This window comes from Pristis pectinata, chromosome 3 (genome assembly GCF_009764475.1).
Source record: "Pristis pectinata isolate sPriPec2 chromosome 3, sPriPec2.1.pri, whole genome shotgun sequence".
Classification (NCBI taxonomy): Eukaryota; Metazoa; Chordata; class Chondrichthyes; order Rhinopristiformes; family Pristidae; genus Pristis; species Pristis pectinata.
The window spans coordinates 81,609,995-81,637,494 of NC_067407.1; the positions used below are offsets into that span (position 1 = coordinate 81,609,995).

Consider the following 27,500-nt stretch of genomic DNA (forward strand, 5'->3'; position numbering starts at 1 on the left):
GCCCTGCCTAGTTCCCCAAGAAGGTCCAGTATTGCAGCATCCCAAGTAGGCCCCTCGATATAGGGACTCAGGAAACTTTCCTGGACACATTACAAATTCCACCCCATCCAGGCCCTTAACACTCTGGGTAGTCCAGTCAATATCAGGGAAATTAAAATCTCCCACTAATACAACCCTATCATTCTTACAACTGAGCAATCTCTCTTCACACCTGCTCAAGTTCCCACTGACTATGGCGGGGGGGGGGGGGGTGGTCTATCATACACCCCAACTCAAGTAACCCTTCCCTTGTTTCTAGGTTCTACTCATACAGCCTCACAGGACAATGCCATCTCCTAAGTACTGCTGTTAAGTCCTCCCTTATCAAAAAGGTAATGTCCCCTCCTCACTACCTGTACCTCTGTCACACTTGTAGCATCTGTATCCTGGAATATTGAGCTGCCAGTCCTACCCTTCTCTCAGCCATGTTTCTGTTATGGTTATAACATCCCAGTTAATCCACACTTAGGTGTGACCACCTCTGTAAAAGTCTCGTCCATGAAGCCCTCAGCTTTCTGGATGATCCCAGTACATTCAACTCCATCTCCAGTTCCTTGATCCAGTCTGTCAGCAGCTGCAGCTAGGTGCACTTCCCACAGATTATAGTCATCAGGGAGACAGTAAGGTTCCCTGACTTCCCATATCTCGCAGGCAGAGCATTCCACTGCTCTAACTACCATCCTGCCTACACTGAATCAAGTAGTGAGGATCAACTGCAACATAAAACCTCACCTGTGCCTCCTCACCGAAGCCTTTTTAAAGATACACTCTCACTCTTGAAACCTGGGCCACTTGGTAAGCCTCTTGAGACAAATCCTCAGTTCCCCCTCCTACACTGGCCCACTCTCAAAATGGCTATCCTGCTCGACCCTACCTTCTCTTTATTGGCTGCTGTTTATTAGCCAATCAACTATTAACTAACAATTAGCAAACTTGCCTCTTTTAAATTCCTGTAAAGTGAAACTCACAAGCAAGCCTTGAGACCTATCTCTTTGAAACTCTCCTGCTCTTGGTTCAAGTTTTGTCTCCTAGAAGGACCATCTTGAAAACTAACAACTAGAAGCAGGAGTAGGCCATTCAGCCCTCATGCCTGCTCCACCACTCAGTAAGATCATAGTCAATCTTTTACCACGGGGCCACTTTTCTGCACAAGCCCCTTTATCCCCCGATTCTCTTAATATCCCTAAATCTATTCATCTGTTGTTAACATGCCTATTATACAAATGCATCACATTAAATGGTTCACGCTTGTCTATTCTGTTCTCCTTGTGTAGCCTTATCACTCGCCAACTGTGCCTTTAGCCATCTAACTGTCACATTCTGGAAAACCAATCATAAATCCTACCAAATGTCCACGTGTGTCTATGAAGGCATGTCCTAAACCATGTTATTGACTAATCCTCTAAATATCTCCTTCTGTCTCAGTGTCATACATTTTGAATAGTGGTGCCTTGGGACATTTTTTCTATGTTAAAAGTTGGAATATGTGCACGGTTATATTCTGGCATTGTGTAGATCTACAAATACTTCAGTGTTTATAATTCAGTTGAAATCTTCATATTTAAGTGTAATGTGAACTGAGATGATTGCTCTTCCCAGGAATAAATATACATAAATGGACAAGCTATGGCATGGATATTTGTTGCAGAGATGTCCCAGTAGTCTTTTATTTGCATGTGTATTCTTTATCCTTCATAAGGATAAGCAAAAATTAAAATTAGTGGCTGTTATAATCTTTAAATATAACTTTATGTTGACCTATTTTGTTCAATGTAACCAATTTGCATTATAATCTCATAAGGCATTGTTAGTGACTCCAATAATGTCTATTTCAACCGTTTTGTTTTAAAGGCCTTTGCATTTAAATTGTATTGATTAATGTTGATGATTGCATCTTTAATTTCATTCTGATGCAAAGTGGAGTGATGTATTATTGAGGGATAACATTTCCATGCTTTGGTTCATTAGTGCCTGGAGGGTAAATTTAAAATGGTGTCAAAATTCTCCTACAAAACTTCTGCCAGGCCTATTCATTTTCATGTTTGGAGAGCAGAGATTTTTCAGGCCCTGCTTTCTAAATGTTTACAACTCGAACTGTTCCTCTGGTTTCTGTGTATCTATTCACACGTGCAGACACCTGTTATTTTAGTTGTATTTTCAGCAGAGGAGGTCACTGACATGTTGAAGAAGGGAGGGTCTGATGATAAATTATATGGGCTTCCAGCAGAGATTATTTGCAGGCATGATAACTCAGTGGGTTGGAGGTACTTGTAAGAGTGGCATTGGTTATTGGTTAGTAGGGGTGAATAGAGCTTAAAGGAATGTTCTCTTTTCAGTGAGATGTGAAGTGGCGTTTCCCAGAGATTTGTATGAGTACCACAGTTTTTCCACTGTATTTATTGGTGGACTGAATGAGAAAATAGTGATAACAGCAAGCAAGGGTTCATAGTAAGATGTGTAGATGGAAGCAATAAGTTACAATATGCAAAATGCAGCTGTTGCAGAAAGAAGACAGTACAAACATATGGCATCATAAAAATGAAGATGTGTCTCTTAATGGTATTCCTAGAAATAAGATCATGTGTGACCTTATTTGTTGATCAGTGGGAACAAGCTTTCCATATTTACCTTCTCAAAGCATTTAAAATCACCACTGCAATTTTTTCCAAACGAGCAGGAAAATCCCAGTCTGCCAAGTCTTTGCATGAATCTATAATCTTTTTCATCTATGATCTTTTGCGTATTTTGAATTTTTGCTGTGCCTTTTCCTGCAGTATATTGCCAACATTTCTCAGTCATGGCTGTCTTGCATCAAGATTGGATGGTAACAGGATATATTGCTGCACTGATGTTTCAGCTGAAATGATGAGGGAACGTTAGTGTGTTGGAAGTCCCAGCTTTCAGATGAAGCTTTGGACAAAAGGACTATTGACCTGTTCGGGTAAATGTGCAGATCTATTGGCTTGTGATCGAAAGAGGAATAACATTGAGGCTGTTGGCATTCGCGGTTATTAATAACTAAATTGAACAGCAGCTTCCAGCATCTGGACGTGAACAGTTAAACATGGGAATCCCTATGCTGCTGTATGATCTGCCCTACACCTTCAGAAGCTTTGCGGCACTGGAACTTTGAGAGATTTGGCATTTAAATGGAGATTTCTAGAGTTTGTGCCACAAAATGCACAGACCTGGTATCACGGAGATTTAAGGGTGTGAAAGTATTGATTACAACTAAAAAAAAATTTAACTAATATTGAAAAATTATTTTTACATGTTTGGAATATCTGTCTGGATTTTAACAATTGCTGGATTTAAATAAAATAAAATATTTTGTCATTTGTGTCTCATTCTTTCAATCTCTTTCCATCTTGATTTTGCTTTCTATATGTTATTTGACACTGAATTCATTATTATTGTATCTCTGGGTTAGATTGCATGCCTTAAGGTCTGTTTGCACTGTTGCTTGTTCTGCTTGTATAGATCCCCAGTCCTCCCCTCAAATACAAACTCGATTGGACCACCTACGGCATAAATAACTGTTCAATAGTCCACAAAATGCCCAAGCATAATCATCAACGCTGACAGCAAACCTGGGTCCGTAACGATATGGAAGACTAGGTGGTCTTCCAGTTTTCTGCCCAATGCTGTTGAATACACAACACAGTGCAGCAGATAATGCTGCTGCTGCCTTGTCATGCCAGTGACTCAGCCGCAGTCTGCATGTTCTCCCTGTGACCACATGGGTTTCCTCCAGGGTGCTCTGGTTTCCTCCATGTCCCAAAGGCATGCAGGTTGGTGGGTTAATTGGCCACTGTAAATTACCTCTTGTGTAGATAAGTGGGAGGAGAATCAAAAAAGAAGTAAATGGGCATGTAAATTGTAGAATCTCATGAAAATGGGACTAATGGGATTGCTCTGAGAACCAGCATGGATCTGATGGGCTGAATGTCTTCCAGTGTTGTAATAGTAAGCAGGTAAATACAAGAATCACTTTGGCAAATCCATATTCATCCTGAAAAAAAGTTGAAATAAAGTATTGCTTCAGGTTTTATTGTTTACAGTTGAAGTCTTGGTCTTCAGAATTAAAGTTACATTATCAGTACACTGGATGGCGCTGAAAATAGTTTGTGCCATGGAAGTAATATTACCTCAGAGAACTATGTTCAGTGCACAAATAAACCATTGCTGGTTTATGCTGTATGAATGGAATGAATAGATTTATTTCCCAACAATAGGAAGCAAGCTAGGATTTGTGTTTTCAGTAAATGCTTTTGCTGATATCGGTTATTCCATATTAAAATATAATGCCACCAAGAGTCCAGGTCTGTCTTAATGTTTACTCCCAGATCTTAACTTTATTCACTATTTTAACCAGTGATAGAGTTAGAAGTTGTTATGGTCTCATTAATGTTTACCTGGACCTTTCTATATAAATGTAGCTTTGTGCAATGGATGAAATAATCAGCAAACATCGTGTGTTTAGGCAGGTGCCTTAAATCTAACACAAAGAAAAATCTAAAATGATTTTCGTTTGTGGCCATTGCGTATTTTTTTTCTTCGAAAAGAAAGCTATTTATAAATGCGGTGAACACTGGTGTCTCCAACTGAATAAAGTTGTTCACCAAATAGGCTTGGTTTAGTCATGTGCTTTCTCCCCAAAACTTAATCTGGTCTGCAATCATACTGCTAAAAGATCACATGGACAAGGTGAATGCAATGTATCGCACAAGATGCACTCTTTAGCACTGCAACATCAAATTCTACATTTACCATGAGATAACTCCAAGTGGTTGACAGAGGTGGTAAATTAAATCAAGAGCTCAATGTGTCTTATTTGTACTTGTAGCTCTGGCTCATGTATTGATTTGGGGGGCCATGTAACTTTGCAAGAGATGAATGTTTTAGTTGTGGGAGGCAAAAGATATCCCACATGCGATATCTAAACACTGGTTATTTTGTTTTTAGGTAAATATTTAGATGGTAAATGAAACACAAAAGCAAAGAATGACTTTGGTAACTTTTCAAAGGAGCTGTTTTATTGCAAGTTGTTTGAAGCATAAATAAAATTGACAAGGTAATTTCAGCAGGGAAAGTAAAAGGAATAAATTGTAATCTTGTTGGAATGTTCAACCATTTAATGGCTTGATAATTCAGTGCCAATGAGGCACAGGCCTATGTAATGTTGGCTTTGAATTTGTTTGCAGGAAAGTGGAGTGAGAACAACCATTCCTTTACACATTCTTATACGCTTTCTTGCAAGTGTGATATGTAAGGTTTGCTTGATTGAGGTTCTGTACTTTTTTTAAAATTTAATTCCATGGGTGGAATACAAGACATTGAGAAGACTGATTTGTCCTGAAAGTGAATATGTTAAACTTTTTAACTCTATCAAAGTGGATGCCCTGTTAACTGACCATTGAGAACAAAGTGGTTGTGATGAGTTGAATCTGTCTAATTACACTTGCACACTCGCTTGAGGAGGAGGCTAACTCGTAAACCATTTCTAAAGAAAGCTTGGACTGACTCCACTTAGTAATGATTGCTGTAAGCCTTCAAGTAATTTGTGTATTGCAGGCTTTCGGTACAGGTGGGCACATTAAATTTGTTTACGAGACTCTATATTTGCATAGGTTGTGTGCTAAGGGCCTTGGGACGTTTTAGTAAATGAAAAGGTAATTAGAATTACAAGTCATCATTGTTGTGATCTGACTTTGCGCAGTACTCATTCCTTCAAGCTACATCCTATAAGGTGACATACCTATCAACTATATAGGTTAAAATAAGAGTTTTGATGCAACTGGTTGCCTTGTGCACCTGCTTCATCTACCCAAAGCTCCTCCATGTTCTTTGCCTGTTTGCTATGCCGTACCTTGGAATGCCAAGTCATTGAAATATACTTCCTGCACAGAGGGTGGTGGGTTTATGGAATGAGCTGCCAGAGGAAGTGGTAGAGGTAGGTACAATTACAACATTTAAAAGGCATTTGGACAGGTACATCTAAAGGCATAGAGGGATGCGGGCTTAATGCAGGCAAATGGGATTGGTGTAGATGGGCTTCACGGTCAGTATGGATGAGTTGGGCTGAAGGGCCCCTTCAGCTATACAACTCTGACTCTATAACTTTGATCTCTGCCCACAGCTATTCACTGGCCTCCTCCGATTACTGTGAGCGAAATGCCTTTCCTCTTACTCCTGACACCTCCCTCGTACTACTACACACACCACCTTACTATGGGACTTCCCCTTAGTATTTCTGAAGCCCTTCCAATAATGTCCACCTCCCTCAGTTTCTTCTGCCAACTTCCTGTAGATTCTAGGCACCGCTAAACAAAAGGCAAAAAAAATTAAACACACTGAATCAAGGCACTGATTAATCACACTTTTGTAAAATTTGTAATTATTTAATTTGAACCTCACTTTCAACACCCACCCCCACATGTCATTTATGCAGTGCGTGGCTAGCTCATCATAATCAGGGCTTTCAATGGACTAATCCGTTTCAAATGGGCAGCTGTTTGTGCTTGCTGCTGCTGCAGTGAATTCCTTTGATTTTTTTTTACTTCCTTGTATGCAGAATGTCTTCTATTAAGCTAATTTGACTTTCTCTCATTTCAGAGCTTGGGAAAATTTGGGAGATTCTTCATTTTCCCCTCTGAGTTGTTTCATATGGGTCATGAACTTCGAGGAGTTAACTTTTGCCAATCCACATCACATCCTGCATGTGCTGGTGCTTCACAATGCCAATACCTTTCTAAAAATGAAACATCTGCTTATTTTTAAAAATATCTGCCAGATTTATCTTTGTTCCCTGGGATATAGACACAATCCACAATCTGTCGCCTTGCGAAGACTTTCCAGGTGTCTGCACTTCATGTACCCTCTGAACTTGATGCCAGTCAGATCTCCCACCCTTGACCTACAGCACCAGATTTCTCACTGTTCCCTCCCCCTCCCATTTCGCCACCACCTGCACCTTCCCCACTCCCCACCCCCCCCATCTTCACCATTGCACCAAGGCTGTTTACTTGTTCCTCAAGACTGTCACAGCCAAGATCTATCACCACAGCGTTTTTGGTCAGGTTTTTGTCACTCTGCTTCCATCAGCTGCAACCAACTAAACTGTTTGAAAGACTCGTCCAATTCGTCTCTTTAAAAGACTCCAAATGGAGGCAATTCTCCATTAGTCATGCAAAATACCCACACTGCTAAGAGAGCATAAGAGAAGGACCTTCAGCCCATGAAGTCTGCACCAACCATGATGGCAATTTAAACTAATCTCATTTGCCTGCACGTGTTCTGTATCCCTCCATTTCCCTGCCTGTTCATGTCAATGCCTGAAGTTGATTTTATGAGCATAATTTGTATGTAGCTCCCTGTACCTTTTCTACTTTCCCCAGCAGGGTAACTTCTGTTCAGGGAAATTACCCTGCTGGGGAAGATTTGCTGTACTTTCCATTCACTTTCCACTCCTTGAGAAACGATCACCACATTCAGTGGACTGGATGATGCAGGAATTGGTCTTTTGCTTCTCAAGATCAGCTGCAGACCAGGTCAATGGGGGGGGGGAAAAAAAGGCTGTGGTCTAGAAATTGATGTGCACCCTAAAAGATGTGGTATGAGGTTACGACATAATGTGCCAATGATTGTTGGTCCACCACTGTGAACTGCATTAGCAGATAAAACCCAGTGGTTCGAGCATAACTCAAAAGCCATTGCACGATTTCCTTGTGAAAAGCAGGGCAAGACTGGGGTCAGGAATTGTCCAGGGGAGTTGGGGGTGAGAGTCAGCCCAATTGCAGGTTGGGTTTGTGGTGCTGCAGATGGCCAGAAGTCAATGCCTTTTGGTGGGTGAAGGGAGGGCTAAGGGGGTCGGGAAGTGAGATTGTTGGAGGGAGATTAGTATTACATTTGTGAAGGTTCCTGAAGGAGAAGGATCCCATATTGGGGTCCCCAACTTAAAGCCATGTTATATAAAACCTAGCTGTTCCAAGTGGTGCCCAAGAACATGTGTTCCTATGAATATGATAAGTATCTGATTCAGGAATCCATGTTGTTATCTTTTAAGGTGGTGCATTAAGAGATAACAAGTACGTAGTGCAGTCTCTCACAGCTCCAGTGATCTCAGTATGATCCTGACCTCCAGTGCTGTCTTTGTGAAGTTTGCACCTTCTCCCTTTGACTGCATTGGTTTCTTCCAACAACCCAAACTTGTGCTTATTGGTAGGTAATCGGCTACTGTAAATTGCCTCTGGTGTAGATGGGTGAGAAGTTAGCGGGCATGTGAAAGGGAATGGGTTGTGGAGAAATTAGCGGAAGGATGGGAATGCTCTGGGAGCCAGTGCAGACTCTGATCTGAATGGCCTTCACTGTCATGAGGAAACATGAAGATTAGCATCAGATGCACAAAGATCACTTTTGGGTACTTGGTGCTGAGAATAAAATGTGCCATGTGTCTGAATTTCTATCTCTTTATCAGCAGAGCCCTCAAGGTGACCTCATCCCTAATCAGCATTCAGTGGGAATCCAAGTTGGTACATAAAATGAGAGATTATTTGGTTTGGCAAAAAAAGAAATCGCTCCTTGCATACAAGGAATTTTGCATTGCCTTTAAACATCTGATGTGGGAACATGTTGCTGCAAGAAGCCAAAACAAAGTATCCCATTCAATACTTCAGTGGGCTTCACACAACCTCTACACTCCTCCAACTCTGGCTTCTTGCATATCTCCACGTTTCATAACTCCAGTTATTCAAGTCCGTGGTAGATAGGACACAAAATAACTCTGACAAGATTGACGTGCTGTAATTTCATTGAAAGCACAATTATTTCATAAAATCAGAAAATGAAACTTAACAAATTCATAACTCTGATCAAAGCCCCAATTTACGATTAATGCTTGATAATTAATTATGGTTATTGGGAACAGGTCCACTTTTATGTTTGTGGTGATCATTCACCAGTTAAGATTGCGTTGGCTAGTGTTCCTTTTGATGCAGAATAAGCTCATTGAAGGATTAGAATTATGGCCAAAGTATGTGTACATGTACATTAACAGGGGTTAAGGAGCAGATGTAGTTCATGTACAAGTAGATTTCTTAGGAAAAGGATGCAAACAAGGTCAGGGAGGAGCTAGATAAATAACTGCATATATTATAATGGATGGATTTGTGTATGTTATTACAATGAGGTGATTAGTATTCACTAGTTTAATGGAATAAATATGACAGCAACATTGTATCTACACATGTATGTTTAAGCTCAGTGAAAATCTAAGTTGCTCTCTGAACTACACCATCCCTTCACTGATATTGCTGTTGCATTCTTTGGAAAAACTTGGCATTGAAATTATTCCAGCGGTATGAGCTTTAGAGATGGCGTGATTGGGAATAGGTAAATATTTAATGCATTAAGTGTTTATTTTTGGACAACTTCTCTGCTGTTGAAAATTCCAATTTTACTAGTGTGGGCTCTCATTCTCTCAAAACAAAATTGGTATTGGAAATTTTAAAGAACATACAAATTTTTGAAAAAAGAAATTTCTTAGCTGCTTTTCACTTTTATTCTTTGCTTCCCAATCTTTGTTTTGAATCTGCACTTAATTTAAATTTGATTTATATTTCCTGGTTTCTATTCATGATTTTAAAAACTCTGTGGAGATTCTTTGAAAATCTCAAAGGATATTTCAATGAGATGCCTCTCATTCTTAAAAACTTGAGGGAGTATAAGCCCAGTCTGCTAAATCTCTCCTCAAATAAGAAACCCACTGATCCAGGAATCGATCCGGTGAGCCTTTGCTGTACTCCCTCTATCAAAAGTATATCCTTCCTGATGTAAGGAAACCAGACCTGGATACAGTATTCCAGATGCAGTTCCACCAGGGTCCCATAAAATTGGAGCAAGACATTTTGACTCTTTCATTCAAAGCATCTTGCGATATTGGCCAACATAACAATTCCTTCCTATTCACTAGTTCAACTTGTATGTTAACTTTCAGTTTTGAGCACTAGGACACCCAGATCCTTCTGAACACCAATGTCTTTCAGTCTCTTGCCATTTGAAACATAGTCTGTCTTTCTATATTTTTATTAAAGTAAATGACCTCCCATTTCCCCAGACCCTGTTCCGTATGCCACACTCTTGACCATTCATTGAACTGTCCATTATCCCTCTGAAGCTTCTGTATATACCTCATGGCCCACACTGCCATCAACAAACTTAAATATATTGTATTTGATCCATTCATCCAAATCTTTGATATAGATTGTGAACAGCTCAGACCCCAGCATTGACCCGTGGCACCCTCTTTGTCATGGCCTCCCAACTCAAATAACCCATTTATTTCTAATCTCTGTTTTGTATCTGTTAATGAACCTCCATCCACTCCAGCGTATTTTTTTATTATTGCACATTCTAATTTTGTTTAATAATCTCTATATTATTGAAGGCCTACTGAAAGTACAAATACACCACATCATTGGTTTGCCCTTAACTATTTTACTTGTCAGAAGGTCAAATAAACTCTTAACAGATTTGTTTGTCAGGATTTCCCTTTCATCGGTTCCTGTTGATACCTGCCCAATCTGATTATTTTCTGAGTTTCTTATTACAACTTCCTTAATAATGAATTTCCAGCATTTTCCTTCTGATGTCAAACTAACTGGTAAAAAGTTCCCTGATTTTTTTTTCTCTTTCCTCCCGCTTTAGTAGCAGGGATACATTTGCTACCTTCCAGTCTTTGAGAATTATGCACATAAATTGTTGAACGTGATGAAGCAGAAGTGGTTTAAAAAAAAGCCTAGAGGATCCTGGGCTTTATAAATAGATGCATTGAGTTGAAGAGCAAGGAAATCAAGATGAACCTTTTATAAATTATAAAATTTGACCTCGACTGGAGTATTGTGTTCGACTCTGGGAACCAGATTTCAGGAAAAGGGAGGTGTTAATCTCACTTTGTATGAGGTTTAAACAGGGTGAAGAGCAAAGACATGTTTCCCTCAGCAAGGTGATCAATAACTAGGAGATATCTGAAACCCGAAGGAGTTGAGAGGGTGCAGAACTCTCTGCCCAAAATGGGTGGCAGAGGCAGAAACCTTGAAATTCTTAAAGTACCTGGATGACCACTTCATGTGTGTTAACCTACGTTGGATTAGTAACAGGTTTTCTTTGGTTCGTGTGGGCATGATGGGCAGAGTGGCCAACTTTTGTTTTCTGGTTGTAACTTGCACAAGAATAATGGGGAAGTAAGCCATATGCTGGAAGTCATCAAATGAAGCCATGTGAATATAAATGTGTTCTGCTCAATAAGAAGGACAAAAACTTTGCTTTGGTGGCAACCGAGCCTAACAAGAAGCAGCTTCTTCAAAACATCACAGACAAACTTCAAAGATGACAGAAACTGCCACCTGTACTACCTCTAGTTTGTTGGGTGTTGAGATATTTTCCTCAACTCCCCTTGATTAACCTCTCTCTTCCTGAAGTGCGGTTCCCAGGACTCTGCACAATACTCTAGTCGTGACCAAACCCTGTCTTGTAATGGTTCATTAGTTCCCATTATGTTCAATTACAAAATAATGGAGAGTTTTTAATCATCATTGGAAAATGGATATGACAGCCTTTTACTAGGACCTGCAGTGTTGTACCCATCTTGTACTCCGTAACTCTCTAATGAAGGCTGCCATGGGACCAAATAAATTGCAGGAAAGATTTCAAAGAATATTCCTAGTATTAAGAGTGAGAAGACTGGAGCTACTTTGGAAACAGGAGAGAGGAGTTTGAGATGTTTCATATTGTTGAATTATTTGATTGGACAATGTTGGAAAAACTCTTTGCTTTCCCCAGGTGAGTCCAGAACAAGATGCAGAAATGAGAGGTGGTCAAGTGATGAATTTAGGAAGAATTTCTTTAAACACAGTGATGAAAACATGAACCTTCCTGTTGATTGGAATGGTGCAAATAACATTGACAGAGGACATGAAAGAGCTGGGAATAGAGTGATATGTGGACACTGGGAGGAGAGGTAAATAAGGGGAGGTTTGTTTAGAGTAGAAATTCGGAGCGTAAAGGAACAGGAGTAGGCTATTCAGCCCTTCAAGCTTTCTCCACCATTCAGTATCTTATTCCCTTTCTCTTCCCATACCTCTTCTGTCTAGAAATCTATCTCCTTATTAAATGTATAGCAGTTAGCGTAACGCTGTTACAGCGCCAGTGACCCAGATTCAATTCTGGCCACAGTCTGTAAGGAGTTTGTACGTTCTCCCAGTGTCTGCGTGGGTTTCCTCCGGGTGCTCAGGTTTCCTCCCACATTCCAAAGATGTATGGGCTAGGAAGTTGTGGGCATGCTATGTCAGTGCCAAAAGCGTGGCGACACTTGCAGACTGCCCCCCAGAACACTCTCTTGCAAAAGATACATTGAAACACACAGTGAAATGCATATGTGACTAATAAAGAAATCTTCTAAGTTCTCCTCCACAGTCCTCAGCATGTAAACCAATCACTGAAAGCAAACAAAGACACTTTTTTTAACATTAATATTTCCCAGTCTATCACCTTTTAAATGATCTCCTTTTGTTTCTCTGGCAAATGGAAAATTTCACCTTAATCTATGTCACATGCATCTGCCATGTATTTGTCCAGTCATTCAACTTGCCTAAATTGCCTTGACATCTCTTCTCTCAACTTGTAATTCCAACCAATTTCATTGTCAGCAAACTTGCATTAAGTGATCCCTGTGGTACCCACTAGTCACTACCTGGTATCCCAAAGAAAACCCATTTATTCTTTCTCTGTTTCCTCTGTCAGCCAATCTTCAGTCCATGCCTAGTATATTACCTCCAATCCACATGTTAGAATTTTGCACATTAACCCCTTAAGTTCAAATATACCACGACTACTGGTTCTCCCATACCTTTTCCACCAGATACATTCTCAAATTCCAGTAGATTTGTCAAACATGAACTCCCTTGCACAAATCTGTGTTGACTTTACCTAATCCTGTGGATATTTTTGAAGTGTCCTGTTATCACATCCTTTATACTGGGCTCTTGCGTTTTTCCTATGACTGATTGTTAGGCTGAATGGTCTGTAGTTCCCTGTATTGCCTCTCCTTTTTTTTAAAAGCATGGTTACAATTGGCAGTCTTGCATCTTCAGGAATTAATCCACAATCTATAGAATCTTGATGAGATGATAACCGATGCATTCATTGTGTCCATTGGCTGCTACTTTTAGTACTCTGGGGCTTTCTCGGCTTTCAGTCCCTTTAATTTCCCCAGCACTTCTTTTCCCTACTGCTAATTTCCTTTAATTCCTCCTACTCACTAAATGACTGCAACACTTTCCTTCGTAACAGCAACTATTTGTGTTTCCTATTGAGTACAGACCAAAGTTTAATTGCTCTGCCATTTCTTTGTTCACCGTTTATAAATTCACCTGTTTCTGCACCTATGTTTGTCTTCACTATTCTTTCTCACATAGCATAGATCTGTTGTGCCAAATGGCCTATTTCATTGCTCTAGATTCCAGGTAAGATCATCCAGGAATGTTCACAGTGATTGTTGAGATGGGAAATGTTGCAGTCATGTTGAGGACCCAAGGGAAGGTGACCTGGGGTCAAGGAATCACGACCCCCTTTCTGTGCGGTTTCCTGTTTTTAGCTTGTTGGCCAGCAAGGATCTTCAATTTTCTTTCCAACAGCAATGAAGCAATCTTTTTAAGTAGCTATTGTGTGTTGAGGCCAGCTCACCACAGGTGGTAAATTTCTGCCATCAAAAACACGATAAACTAGGAACCCACTAGGCTTGAACCATGCAGGCAGTCCCAAGAATCCCCATGTCATTGAATACAATGTTCCTTGCCTTTCCATAAAGAATGGGTCTGTGATTAATTGGAAGCTTGCCCATTTTGTTGTGTTGTGTAAAATTCCTTTGTATGCTAGTGATGTCCTTTCATCTATTAAAATAAGAAAGCAACAAGCCCTGATCCTTGGCCTTCTGTACGAATCTGCTGGAATTCTTTGTGCGGTGTACCATTTCTTTGCAAAATAAAGCTAAGCCTAGGTTAATGTAGAGCATGTGTGCCAATTTGCCAGAATAGTCTGGAGCAAGGTCAAGGCTTGTACTTGAGGGGAGAGCAATTCCGAGCATGACTTCAACAAGCAAACAATGCCTCTATTGAACAAGCGCCCAGAAGAAATGGTGAACGAAGATGAATTCAAAGGCAAATTTACTTTTATACTGCATACCAAAATAAATTTAATCAGAGGTAGGTTGTATGGTGAGTGTTGGACATTGGGAGGAGCGGGTGAATTTTGATTAAGCTTTCGGTCACTGGACTTTACGTCGTATCCTGTCTGGTTCTAAATGATGTTTGATTTCCATGAAAACTCAGCTCCCTCATTAATACATCACGCGACAACCAGGAAGGTAAATTAAATAAATGTTGGGCGAGAGTGAAGAAGGTAAATGAGGGTGAGCACTTTGATGGTAGTGACCTCAATTTTGAAGGACTTTGACATCAGATTAGAAAGAAAATGTGTCAGTACTAAAAATGAAAAAAAAATTTGTAAATAGGCCATGAGCTAGCTTTGGTGAAGTGGTAGAAGGAAGAGGCACACGGGCCTGTAAAGCAATTGAGATTTTATAAAGTGTGCATACCTATATTTCATTAAAAGAAATAAACCTGTAATTTGAGGATGGATTGAATAAATAAATATTTTAAGAATGTATCAGTCAACCAACTGCAGTTAAATTCTGCAAGTAAATTTTTCTTTGGCAAATCATGTTTTGAACTGAGCGATCAATCAACAACTTGCAACTGCAATTATAATCACAATATCCGAGTGTTCACAGTAGTTCTGTCAGACCAATCATGAAGCCAAAAAAAGAGGCATTTCAGAAGGTGACCAAAGCTTGGTTAAAGAGAATTTTAAGAGTCTTAAAAGGAAGTTAGAGGGACAGAGATTTAAGAAGTGAATTTCCAGACCACAGTTGATGGCATGGCTGTCAGTCGAAGAGTAATAACGTTCCAATGAACAAGGTGCCAGAATCAGGACTGAGTTGTTAAGGGTTACAGATATAGTGGCAATTACAAGGGCTCCCCAGGTTATGTTCCCCAGGTCTGACTTGCAGAAATCTGACTTTATGCAAATTCTCCCAGACTTTAAGCATTTTTTCAAGATGATAATGGTATTCATTAATGTCTGGATTCAGCACCTATTCCATTAGTTTAATTATGGGTAGTGTTAGGGTGAATATTCAATGAAATGAGAGAACTATAGGAAGTATATGTAGAGCAATATAATATGGGTTACTATAGAAAACACAGAAACCTGACATATGGAGAAATCGGCTTATGGACAGTTCTCAGGAACAGAACTCCGGTGTAACTCAGGGACTCCCTCTACTGGTAAACTGAGCGGGAAAGGCCCTGGAGTGATTTGGAAATGAAGGTGAGAATTTTAATGTCCAATGTTGGCTGGTCTGGGAGTCGATGTAGATCAGTGATTTTAGCCGCACCATATGCGTGTGGGTATTGATTGAAGAATTTCGGGTGACTGCATGTTTACAGAAGTGAACATAGAAATAGCAGCAGGAAGGGGGCCACTTGGCCCTTGAGCCTGTTTTTTCTACCTCAATGACACTTCCTGCGCTATCCCCATATCCCTTCATTTCCTTAATATCCAAAAACCTATCAATCTGTTTTGAGTGAATGCAATAAACTGAATCTCCACGGCCTAACAGGGTAGAGAAATCGAAAGCAACATACAATCTGCTGGAGGAACTCAGCGGGTTGAGCAACGTGTGGGAGGAAAGGAATTGTCAACATTTGACGTCGAAACTCGGCATCAGAATTCCAAAGAATCACCACTCTCCAAGTGAAGACATTTCTTCTCGTCTTAGTCACAGTTGTCTGCCCTGTTATTCTGATGCTGCAGTCCTTGATCCTCGAGGAACATTCTCCCTGCATCCAACCTGTCAAGCCCTACAACTTAGATAGTTTCAATGAAGATCATCTTCATTCTAGAGGGAACACAGTCTCCATCTATTCTTTCTCTCCTCATATGGCAAACCTGCTGTCCCTAGAACCAGTCCAGTGAATCTTCACTGTACTCCCCCAATGGCAAGTGCATCCTTTCTTGGGTAAGGATACCAAACTCTGCACAGTATTCCAGATGGAGTCCTGCCAATGTTTTATATTATTACAATAAGACATCTTTACTCTCTACTCTTTAGTTCAATATCTAACTCCATTCTAAATATATTCAATGATTTGGCCTCAACTGCCTTTTGAGGCAGAGAATTCCATGGGTTCACCATTCCCTGGGTGAAGAAATTCTTCCTCATCTCAGTCCTAAATGACCTACAAAATATCCTTGGGCTGTACTCCCCAGTTCTGGATGTTCCCACCATGGGGAAGGGCTTACCTGCAATTAGTCTGTCCAATCAGGATTTAATGTTTCAATGAGGTCCCCTCTCTTTCTTCTCAAGTCCAGCAAATACAAGTCCAATCATTTCAATTTCTCTTCATGCATAGGTCTTGCCTTCCCAGGAATCGATATGGGAATAAATCTTTGCTGCACTCCCTCCATAGCAAGAACATCCTTCCTCACTAATGAGACAAAGTGCACTCAGTTTTTAAGGTATGGTCAATCAGAATCAGTGTTATTATCACTGACTTTTGACATGAAATTTGTTGTTTTGGGGCAGCAGTACAGTGCAAAGACAAAATTACAATAAATTACAAAAATAAGTAGTGCAAAAAATAGTATTTTCAAAAAATTATTTACCTCCAATTAGCAAAGTAATCTTGTATTTTCTGAAGAAAGTTTTTTTATATATAAAAAAAATCACTGCCCTTGAGGCGTATATCACGTTCAACCTAATTTCTTAATGAGTAGCTAAAGTGCCAATATTTCTTGATATCCTCTTTAGTTAGTTTTCCTTACTTTCTTTTTTTAAAAAAAAGGTAAGGTCTCCTTTATACACTAAAAGTAAGCTGTTCAGTAAATGAAACGTTGAGGAGTTTAACTTATTTTTAGGATAACGTAATAAATTATAAGATGTTAAAAATGTTTCTTGGCCTGCATTTCTATGAAGGATACAGAGGTATGAAAATTACCCATTTCCAAAGTATTACCATACATGTAACTTTAATGCGAGGCATACTTGAAGCAAGTATGTTTATTTATTCATCTGGCATGTTTATAATATGTGGGTGTAGAATGTTTCAAATTACTGTACAGATATCCATGGCTTCTTGTGGTTGCCAGCTTCCTCTCCTCTGTTTAAAGTGTCTACCCTTCAGTGAGTTATAATTCCATAGATGCTGGTTCTGACCCACTACCTTGTAGAAACTCTCATTATTCACATAGTCCTGTGAAGAGACTGTGATCAAAAAGGACCTGGCAGGGGAGAGACCGTGATCAAAAAGGCCGTTCTCCCAGGACGGGTTCGTAGTGGATCTCTGCAGAGACCGACATGGAAGAAAGGACATCGAGGGCTCTTTGATCAAGCAGCTGCCTGATGAGAGCTTAACCTGCTGACAGTTTCCTAATGCTAATTGGGAAACCAGTCTAACTCCTCTGTTCAGCAAACGACCACATCAGGATGGCAGCAGCGACAAGCACCTCGGGAGGAGGGATCCGCAATACCGTCAGAGTGACGCTGAAGGATCTCAGTGAAGGGAATCCTTTCACACGGGACCTCGTCATCAGAAAGGTCTTGCTGGATATGTGCAAGTTTAAGGCTAAGGACATCTACTGCCTCCAGGACTTCATGGGTAACGGGTACTTCGATGCTACCTTCAAGCACCTGACAGGATGGCAGAAGCTGCTGTCGCTGCTGAAGGTGCAGCCACTCTTCACCATCCCCACCCAGAAGGAACGTGTGATAACGGTGCACATGTGCCTGTGGTGGATGTCCTCACCTTCCTGGCTCAATACGTTGACAGAGCGGGAAGCTGTGTCAACATCAAAGACCTGTTCGGGATTTGGACCAGCAAGCGTCAGGTGAAGATCAAGTTGAGAGTTGACGCAAATGGATCCATCGTCCACACCCCCCCCCCCCCCCCCCCCCGCCAGCGTTTGCCATCAGAGGGAACCATGGATACATGGTGTACATGGGACAACCCAGGGTGTGTCGCAACTGCAACAAACCCGGACACGTGGCGGCCCAGTGCAGCGCAGTCATCTGCAACAACGGCAAGCAGGACGGTCACCAAACAAAGGACTGTCAGGAAAGCAAATGTTGCAGCCTGTGTGGAGAAGCAGGTCACCTCTACAAGGCCTGCCCAAAACGGGCCTGTACGTACGCACAGGCAATAAGAGGGGGTGCCAGCACCAACAACACCCCGAGGAACACCGACACACCTCCCACCAGCACAGGGGCCTCAGAAGAGACCAAGGCCAGGAAGGATGAGGACAGTCCAAACGCCTCGAGCCCCCAACCCCCAGCCATGAACTCCCAGCCCCCTCCCCAAGAGGAGGAGTCAATGGAGGAGGGGGTGGGGGGGGAAACGAAAGAGAATGGCAGGTGGTGAAGAGGAAGAAGGCACAGAAGACACCACCCAAGAGACAACAGGCCATGGTAAACAAGGGGACTAGAAAGAAAAGAATAATGCAGCAGATGGCCAGAGATAAAGGAAGTGGCAAAATGGAGGAGGGAAAACCGAAGAGAAACAACGGACAGGAAGAAGTGAGGGAAGAACCCTGCCTGCTGACCCCCAGCTCCGGGAAACTGGGAGCAGCACAAAGGTGGTGGGGGCGGGGGGGAGGGGGCAGCTGTTCGTGGCAGATGTGATGTACCGGAACACTCCGCTCCAGTTTATTAACGTGTACACCTCGCCTGTGCGGAGCGAGCGGCTGGCCGTCCTCCGGCAGCTCCCACCACTGCTGGCAACGTCCTGGCCGGTGACTTCAACTGCATCATCGATTCAGCTGGATGATCCAGCAGTGCCGACAGCAGACTGGACAGCACCTCCAGACTCCTGATGGAAACAGTTAAAGGTGCCAACTTGCACGGTACTTTCCGCACCCCTGCAGGCGGAGCACAGCCGCAACACGCCTGGTCGAGATCGGACGGCTCAGCCTGGTCCCGGATCGACTACCTCTTTGTGTCGGAGCTAATCACGGTCAGATCCACTGACATCACGCCAGTGTTCTTCTCTGACCACCATCTCCTTTGGACCTCCTGTCACCTACAGGAGGACCAGAAGGCAGGCAGGGGGATGTGGAAGTTGAATGTCACGCTGCTGACCCCAGAGAACATTGAGGAATTAAAGAGGGATTACGCAGGTTGGAGAACTGTGAAACCCCTCTTTGACTCCCCTGTGCACTGGTGGGAAGTGACAAAGGAGAACATCAAGAAGTTCTTCATCCGCAGGGGGGTCTGGAAAGCAAGGCAGAGTCAGAGGGAACTGTGCCAACTCCAGACAGACCTGCAGCAATTCCCCCTTCTGCAGTCCAGGGGGGTGGATGCGAAGGAGGAACTCGAGGCAAAGAGCCGGCAAGCCCAGCTCCATGCTTCTGAATCCTCCAAGATTATCTTCCGATCCAGGGTCCACTCCGTGGAGCAGGATGAGACGTGCTCGTGTTTCTTCTTCCAAAAGGTGCACAAGGGGAGCTCTGTGATCCACAACCTTAAGGAAGAGGACGGCTTAGTAACATTTTCGCAGATGGACATATTAAGGATCTGCAGATCCTTCTATTCCAGTCTGTACCTCAAAGGCCACAGACAGCACAGCCTCCCAGAACTTCCTGTCCTCTATCATGGAGGTCTTAGATGACAGCAAGCGGGAGAGTGTGGACCAGCCACTGACCCTGGAGGAGCTGACTGGCTCCATCTGTTCCCTTGACTTGAATAAAACTCCCAGAAGCGACAGCTTACCGGCAGAGTCTTTCTTGGCTCTGTGGGACTAGATGGGCCCGGACCTGCTGGAAATGTACAACGCTATGCTTCTGTCTGGCAGCATGTCAGAATCTATTACCCTCATCCACAAGCAGAAGGGGGAGATGGCAATCATCAGAAATTGGAACCCATCTCACCGTTGAATGTGGATTATAAGATCCTGTCCAAGACCATTGCCAACAGGGTCAAGTCTGCTCTGGGACAGGTGATCCACCTGGACCAAACCTGCGCTGTACCTGGCAGGAAGATCTTTGACAGCCTCGTGCTGCTGAGGGACACCATCGCCTAAGTGCAGGACAGAGGGGTGGACACCTACCTGGTCAGCTTGGACCAGGAGAAGGCCTTCGACAGGATATCACAGACGTACATGTTGGACGTGTTCTCCAAAATGGGCTTTGGGGAGGGAATCAGAAATTGGATCCAACTGATCTACACAGACATCAGTAGCGCAGTCCAAATCAATGGGTGGGAAACAGACAGCTTCCCCATCAAGTCTGGAGTCAGGCAGGGCTGCCTTCTCTCTCCTGTCTTGTTCGTGTGCTGTATAGAACCCTTTGCCGAATCCATCAGGAAGGACGAGAGCATCGGGGGGTGACGTTGCCAGGCAGTGGGGGCACCTAGGTGAAAACCTCCCTGAACATGGACGACATCGCCGTCTTCTGCTCAGACCCAAGGTCAGTTCGCAGATTGATCAGCATCTGTGACCAGTTTGAGTTGGCATCAGGGGCCAGAGTTAACCATGCTAAGAGCGAGGCCATGCTCTTCGGCAACTGGCCTGACTGATCCAACGTCCCATTCACCGTCAGGCCTGACTACATGAAGGTGCTGGGGATCTGGTTCAGAGGGGCTGGGGTGTGCAACAAAAATTGACAGGAGTGGATTGGGAAGGTGAAGCAGAGACTGGGGCTGTGGGAATGGCGCTCCCTATCGATAACTGGGAAGAACTTGGTCATCAGATGTGAGGTACTCTCAGGACTGCTGTACTTGGTGCAGGTGTGGCCTGTTCCTCGCTCCTTTGGCTTGGGAATCACCTGTGCCGTCTTCCGGTTCATCTGGGGATCCAAGATGGAGTGGGTCCGGTGGGTCGCCATGTACAAGTCCCTGGACAATGGGGGCAAAAGTGTCCCCAGTGTTGCCCTCACCCTGATGACCACCTTCGTCTGTGGCTGCACCAGGCTGTGCGTGAACCAAAGTACATGGGCACCAAGTGTCACTACATGCCGAGGTTCTACCTGTCTCTGGTGTTGCGAAGGATGGGCCTGGCCTGTTGCTGTGCAACGTCCCAGTCAGCTGGACATTGCCGCACTACCTGTCCTTCGTGGAAAAGTTCTTCCAGACCAACACCTTTGACCACAAGTCCATCAGGCAGTGGTCAGCACGGAACATCCTGAAGACACTGCAAGAGAAGGACTCGATGGATACTGTGGGGTGGTTCCCTGAGCAGACTGTCCAGACCATCTGGCAGAATGCCTTATCGCCAGAACTCGCCAACAAGCACCAAGACCTTGCTTGGCTGGTGGTGAGAGGGGCCATCCCAGTCAGATCCTTCCTGCATGGTTGAAACATAAGTCCTAGTGCGCGCTGCCCCCAGGAGGACTGTGCTGGGGACGAGACGGTTGCCCACCTCTTTGCGGGCTGTGGGATTGTGATGAGGGTGTGGTGAAAGATGCAAGGGTCCTTGTCTCATTTCATCCCCAGCAGCTGTGCTACAGAGGATTCTCTGATCTACCGCCTGTTCCTAGGGACACACACAGAGACTGACATCAACTGCTGCTGGAAGGTCATCAACTCGGTGAAAGATGCCCTTTGGTCTGCCTGAAACTTGTTGGTCTTCCAGCACTGTGAGGTGTCCATAGGGGAATGCTGCTGACTGACACATTCCAGGCTGCAGGAGTACGTGCTGAGGGACGCACTGAAGCTGGGTGCAGCCAACGCAAGGGCTCAATGGGGAAGGACTAGAGTTTAGGGTTCTTCTGCCACTGGAGAGGGAGGGGCAGGGACAGGCGAGAAAGCCCCTTAAATATTGTAAATACGGGATTGGGGTTGCACCCCAGGGAGCCACACAAGTGGCATTGGTGCTGTGGTTTTTTCTGTGTAAGAAGGTAACACTAATGATTGATCTGAACACACTTGCACTGTTTTATTGTATATAGCTTGTTTTTTTTATGATGAATAAAGTTTATTTTGGAATAAAAAAGTCCTGTGAAAGTGAGTGACTGTAGGTAATTTGTCTGTGCAGAGTACTGCAACCCAACTTCATTCCGTTATCATCTGATACTCACACACATTCCCTGGAGGGTTTGCCAGATAGGGATCAGGAATCGGAAATTTGCCCTCTTCCCTAATCCAAGACTAATTAAATTAAATGCAGTGTCTGTATCATCACTTATTATAAATTACCAACACAGAAGGAGATTAAACCTGGTACTTTCTGGTTTACATTGTTTTCTATCAAAACACCATATATTTGCCAGATTTCCTTGAGGCATGGAAGGAGGCCATTTCAGCCCGTTGCGTCTATGTCAGCTCATGGATCAATCCCTTTCCCCAGTAACTTTCCCTCTAACTTGTGCTCCCCTCCTCCACCCTGTAACCTTGACCTCAATCGGCAAAGCAGCCATGGCAGCTGTGTGAGGTTAAAGTCACAGATGTCAGTGAGGAGAAACATTAGTTTGAACATAGAATATAATGAATGTAGAACAGTGCAACAACCGAACAGGCCCTTTGGCCCATGATGTCTAGGCCGAGCATGATGTTCAAGTTTATTGTCATGGACATACTTACCCAGGATATAAATGCCATGAAAATTAGGTTTTTGCAGCAGCTATAGCACATTACAGACATGACAAACATAAATTACATAAACTTAAATTAACATAAATTATACATAACTAACACGACAAAATAAATGTTATAACATTAGCGCAAGTTGGGGGAGATAAAGTGTGAAGTAGAATTAGGTTTTACAGGTCGGTTCAAGAACCTGGTGGGAGTGGGAGGAAGCTGTTGTTGAACCTTGAGGTGTGGGTCTTCAGGCTTCTGTACCTCCTGCTTGGTGGCAGCAATGAGAAGAAGGCATGGCCCGGATGGTGGGGCTGCTTAATGATGGATGTCGTATTCCTGAGGCATTGACTCTTGTAGATGTCCTCGATGGTGTGGAGAGCTATACCCATGATAGAACTGGCTAAGACCACCACTCTCTGTAGCCTCTTGGACTACTGTGCATTGGAGTTGCCATACCAGGCCATGATGCAACCAGTCAGAATACTTTCCACTGTACATCTGTAGAAGTTTGTCAGAGTCTTCAATGACATGCCAAATCTCCTTAAATTTCTATGAAGTAGAGATGCTGGCATGCCTTCTTCATGGTTGCATCTATGTGCTGGGCCCAGGATAGATCCTCCAACATGTTGATGCCCAGGAACTTGAAGCTGCTCACCCTTTTCAATGCAGACCCTTCAATGAGGACTGGTGCTAGTTTGCCTGAGTTCCCTGTGCTAAAGTCCATAATCAGTTCTTTGGTTTTTACTGACTTTGAGTGCAAGGTGGTTGTTATGACACCACTCAACCAGCTGACAAATTAAGCTAACTTTAATTAAATTAAAGCTGACAAATGAACCAGATGCCAAATTAAACTAAATCTCTTCTGCTTGCACATGTTCCACACCTCGTCCATTTCTTGCATACTCATATCCCTTTTTAAAGCTTCTTAAACACCACTATTGTATCTGCTTCCACCACTATCCCTGGGAGGCTGTTCCAGGCGCATACCAGTCTGTGTTTATATATTTACAAAAAACTGTCCCACACATCTCCTTTAATCTTTCCCCCTCTCACCTTAAGTGCATGTCCTCTAGTATTTGACATTTGTACCCCAGGGAAAAGAATCTGTCTAACCTATCTATGCCTCTCATAATTTTATGAACATCTATCAGGAGCTAGTCTCATTTGCCTGCATTTGAGTGCTTTGTCTATTTAACAGAAAAGATTCAGGGGAATAGAGTGAGTTAAACTTGGTTTTCTATGAGTTGTTTCTTTGGATACTGAGGTTGAAACCCTTCCCAGCGATGAATATTGCAAGTAGCACTATTGCAGGACTCAATTTGGGACGGGGCGGGGGTTACAATAGAGAAAAGGTGCTGGGGTAAACAAAAGTAGTGCCAAAAAATCAGGAATGGAATTTCCTGCTGTGCATTGAGATATCCTAAAATGTGTGCAAACTTGCTCCTCTCTTGGTGAAGCCAATTTTGTGGGGTGGTAGGGTTGTGGGGGAGGGGTGGGGAAGTTGTCTGAAAGAATTTCAAGGTCAGAGACACTTAAAATGAAAATAGGAAAGGGCATTGTTTCTAAGTGAGCTAGACTATAAATGTATCCATACTGCCTTTGAGGCATTTGAGACTTATGGCTTTTGTAATCTGTCTAGTGGATGAAGTAAAACACATAAAGTGCTGGAGGAACTCTGCAGGTTAGGCAACATCTACAGAGAGAAATGAACAGTTAACATTTCGGGCTGAGACCTGAAACGTCAACTGTTCGCTTTCTTCCGTAGATGCTGCCTGACCTGCTGAATTCCTCCAGCATTTTATGTGTTCTGCACCAGGTTCCAGCATCTGCAGAATCTCTTGTGGATGAAGTATGTTGTATGTGAAAGGATGTGAAGAGTATGAATACCTTTTCAATTCGTTCTTAGTCATGTACCATCTTCTTAAGAGTAGTGAGTACCAGTTGCCCAGAACTGTTGCAAAGCTCCAGCCAAAGGGGCCACAAGTCAAAACAATTAGGGAAAACACTTGTTTTGCTTTTCACACCTCAGCTTCCGTTCTTTTCTACCCCACATCAGCATTGAAAGGAATGCCCAGGTCCCATCACTCCTTCCTTATCATCCTGCACCAGTACTCCTCTTCTCCTACCAATCCTTAAACAAGTCACAGAATTGTTACAGCATAGGAGGAGGATATTCAGCCCATCAAGGTCATACTTGCTCTGTGCAAGAGCAATCCAGCTAGTTCCACTCCCCAGCCCTCTCCCAGGACTCCGAAAGTTCTCAGATTCTTATCCAATTCCCAGTTAAATGCTACGAATGTACCTGCCCCGCCAATATCACCGCTGTGCATTCCAGATCCCAACCACTCACTGGATAAAAATGCAAGTTTCTCCTCTTGTCACTTCTGGTTCCTTTGCCTGTCATCTTCATGCTGTGTCTTGTTCTTGGTCCTTCTGCCACTGGGAATAGTGTCTTTCTATCTACTGTCTATATCCCTCATAATTTTAAATAGTTCTGTCAGATGAAAAATGAAAAACACGATGCTGGAGGAACTCAGCAGGCCGGGCAGCGTCCGTGGAGAAAAGCAGGCGGTTGACGTTTCAGGTCAGGACCCTTCTTCAGGACTGAAGATAGGAAAAGGGGAAGCCCAATACGTAGGAGGAGAAAGCAGAGTGGTGATAGGTGGACAAAAGATAGGAGCCGGGGTGGGCACAGGGTGGTGATAGGTAGATGCAGGTAAGAGATAGTGATAGGCAGGTGCGGGGGGAGGAGGGGAGAGCAGATCCACTGGGGGATGGGACAGAGTTAAGGAGAGAAAGGGGAAGAAAAGGCTAGGATGGGGAAGAAGAGAAGAAGCATGATGGGTGGGTTGGTTTGGGGTAAGGGGGGCTGGGGATTACTTAAAGTGGGAGAATTCAATGTTCAGATCCTCTTGAAGCCTCGTATTTTCTGAAGAAAACAACCAAGCTTTTTCCGTTTATTCACATAATTAAATTACCTCATCCCAGGGATAATTTTAGTAAATCTTTTCTGCACCCTTTCTGAATCCATTGCATCCTTCCTAAAGCGTGATACCCAGAACGGGACACAATATTACAGTTGTGGGATTGGTTTCACATTGACTTCCTTTCTCCAGTGCTTCGTTAAGCCCAGCATCTCGTCTGCTTTTTCAATCACTTTCTCAACCTGCCTTGCGGCTTTGAACAAACAATAGGCACGTACCCCCAGACCATTTTGCTCTTGTACCTCTTTTTAGAATTGTCCTCTTGAATTTCTATCACTTCTCATTCTTCCTTCCAAAATATAACACTTCACTGACAGGAAACAGGAGCGGTAAGAGGATTTTATTTTTAAACTGGAGGAAAGTGTACAGTAAGTTTCATTTGCCAGCTATCCACTCACTCTCCCAGCCTGTCTGTATTTCCTTGACGTCACTTGCTATTGTCTTCACAATTCCCTGTGCCCCAAAGTTTTGTCATCTGCACATTTGGACCTTACCCTCATGTCCAAGTCCATGTCATTAATACATGAAGAAAGATGGTAGTCTTAGTACTGATCCCTCGGGAACTTACTGTACACTTCCCTCCAGTCTAAAATAAAATCCTCTTACTCCTCCTGCTTCCTACCACCTAGCCAATTTTCACTCCTTAGTACTACGGACCCTTTCTTTCCCTGGGTTTCAATCTCAATCACAAGCCTATTAGGTAGCTTTTGTCAACCTCCTTGGGGAAGTCTACATATACCATATCAATTGCATTTGCCTTATCGACCATCTCTGTTTCTCTGTTTCATCATCAAAAAACTCTACTGTTCGTTAGCAAATCACAAATTCTGGAAATCTGAAACAAAAGCAAAGTGCTGGAAACATTCAACCGGTCAAGCAGCATCTGTTGGGGGTGGGGGGGGGGGGAGGGGGAGGGGGAGGGGGAGGGAGGAGGGAAGGGGAGGCGGTAGTGTGGCGAAGAAGCCGAATTAAGTTTTTAGGACAGGGACCCAATGTCAGAACTAGAAATGTGAGAAAACAAGCTGTTACATTGAGGCTGGGGGTGGAATAGACTGGACAAAGAGAACATCTCTGACAGGATGAGGCCAGGGTTGCTGCAGTGATAAGCTGTATGATGAAGCCATTTGGTGATAGATTAATGAGGGTAGTTAGTGGGAGAGAACATAAACAAAGCTGTGAAAGCACATTACAGAATTTATTTCTATCTTGCTAGAATTCTTGAGCGAGCCGTGAACCAGCGGTCTAGAAGTAAATAACATTTGGGTAGATCCCAGACAGAAGTCCATTGGCCTTGTTTGATAGTAGACCCAACTTTCCGTTAAATGACCTCATTACACAATCTCTGTGAAAGTAATTTTCCTCCTATTGGCTCACCCAGAGAGACATGCTGTGGGAATCTGGAGAGCAACTCACAGGATACAGGGCGGTACATTGCTTTGTTTCCGTGAATGTCTGAGCTTTGCAAGGAATGCTGTTTCTGCCACACTTCAGTTTAAATTGTCCAGAGCTGCTTTAGGTAAGTGTGTTTGGAGCACTCATTCTTGTAACTAATCTGCTGTCAGTGTTTTGTGTAACCACTTATTCAGAGGAGGCTGACTCCGAAGTTAATCTGTCTTCCAAATGCACACGTACAAATTCATCTTTCCTTTCTGTGTATGTATAACTTTACCAGCAAGTCTTCGTAATAGCTTGTGTTTCTAGTCAATAACAAATGTGTGATATTTTTTGTTTGATTTGAGTGATACATGTGGTATCATAGGGAGAGACTAAGGCGTGTGTTAAATGATAAGCTA

The 27,500-nt window shown here is 43.1% G+C and overlaps 1 protein-coding gene across 6 annotated transcripts in view; it reads left to right on the plus strand.

Moving 5' to 3' along the window:
* LOC127568295 (ras and Rab interactor 2-like) overlaps positions 1-27,500 on the plus strand; it is a 123,738-nt gene that overhangs the window by 26,100 nt on the left and 70,138 nt on the right. For 2 of the 6 annotated variants that reach the window (XM_052011872.1, XM_052011877.1), the window contains exon 2: positions 16,569-16,674. The exons of 3 other annotated variants lie outside the window; for them this stretch is intronic. The gene's annotated coding sequence lies outside the window, so the exon portion shown is untranslated. Of the gene's footprint in view, positions 1-16,568; positions 16,675-27,203; positions 27,224-27,500 lie in introns of those variants that run through there. One more of the 6 variants, XM_052011873.1, reaches the window with a different exon arrangement.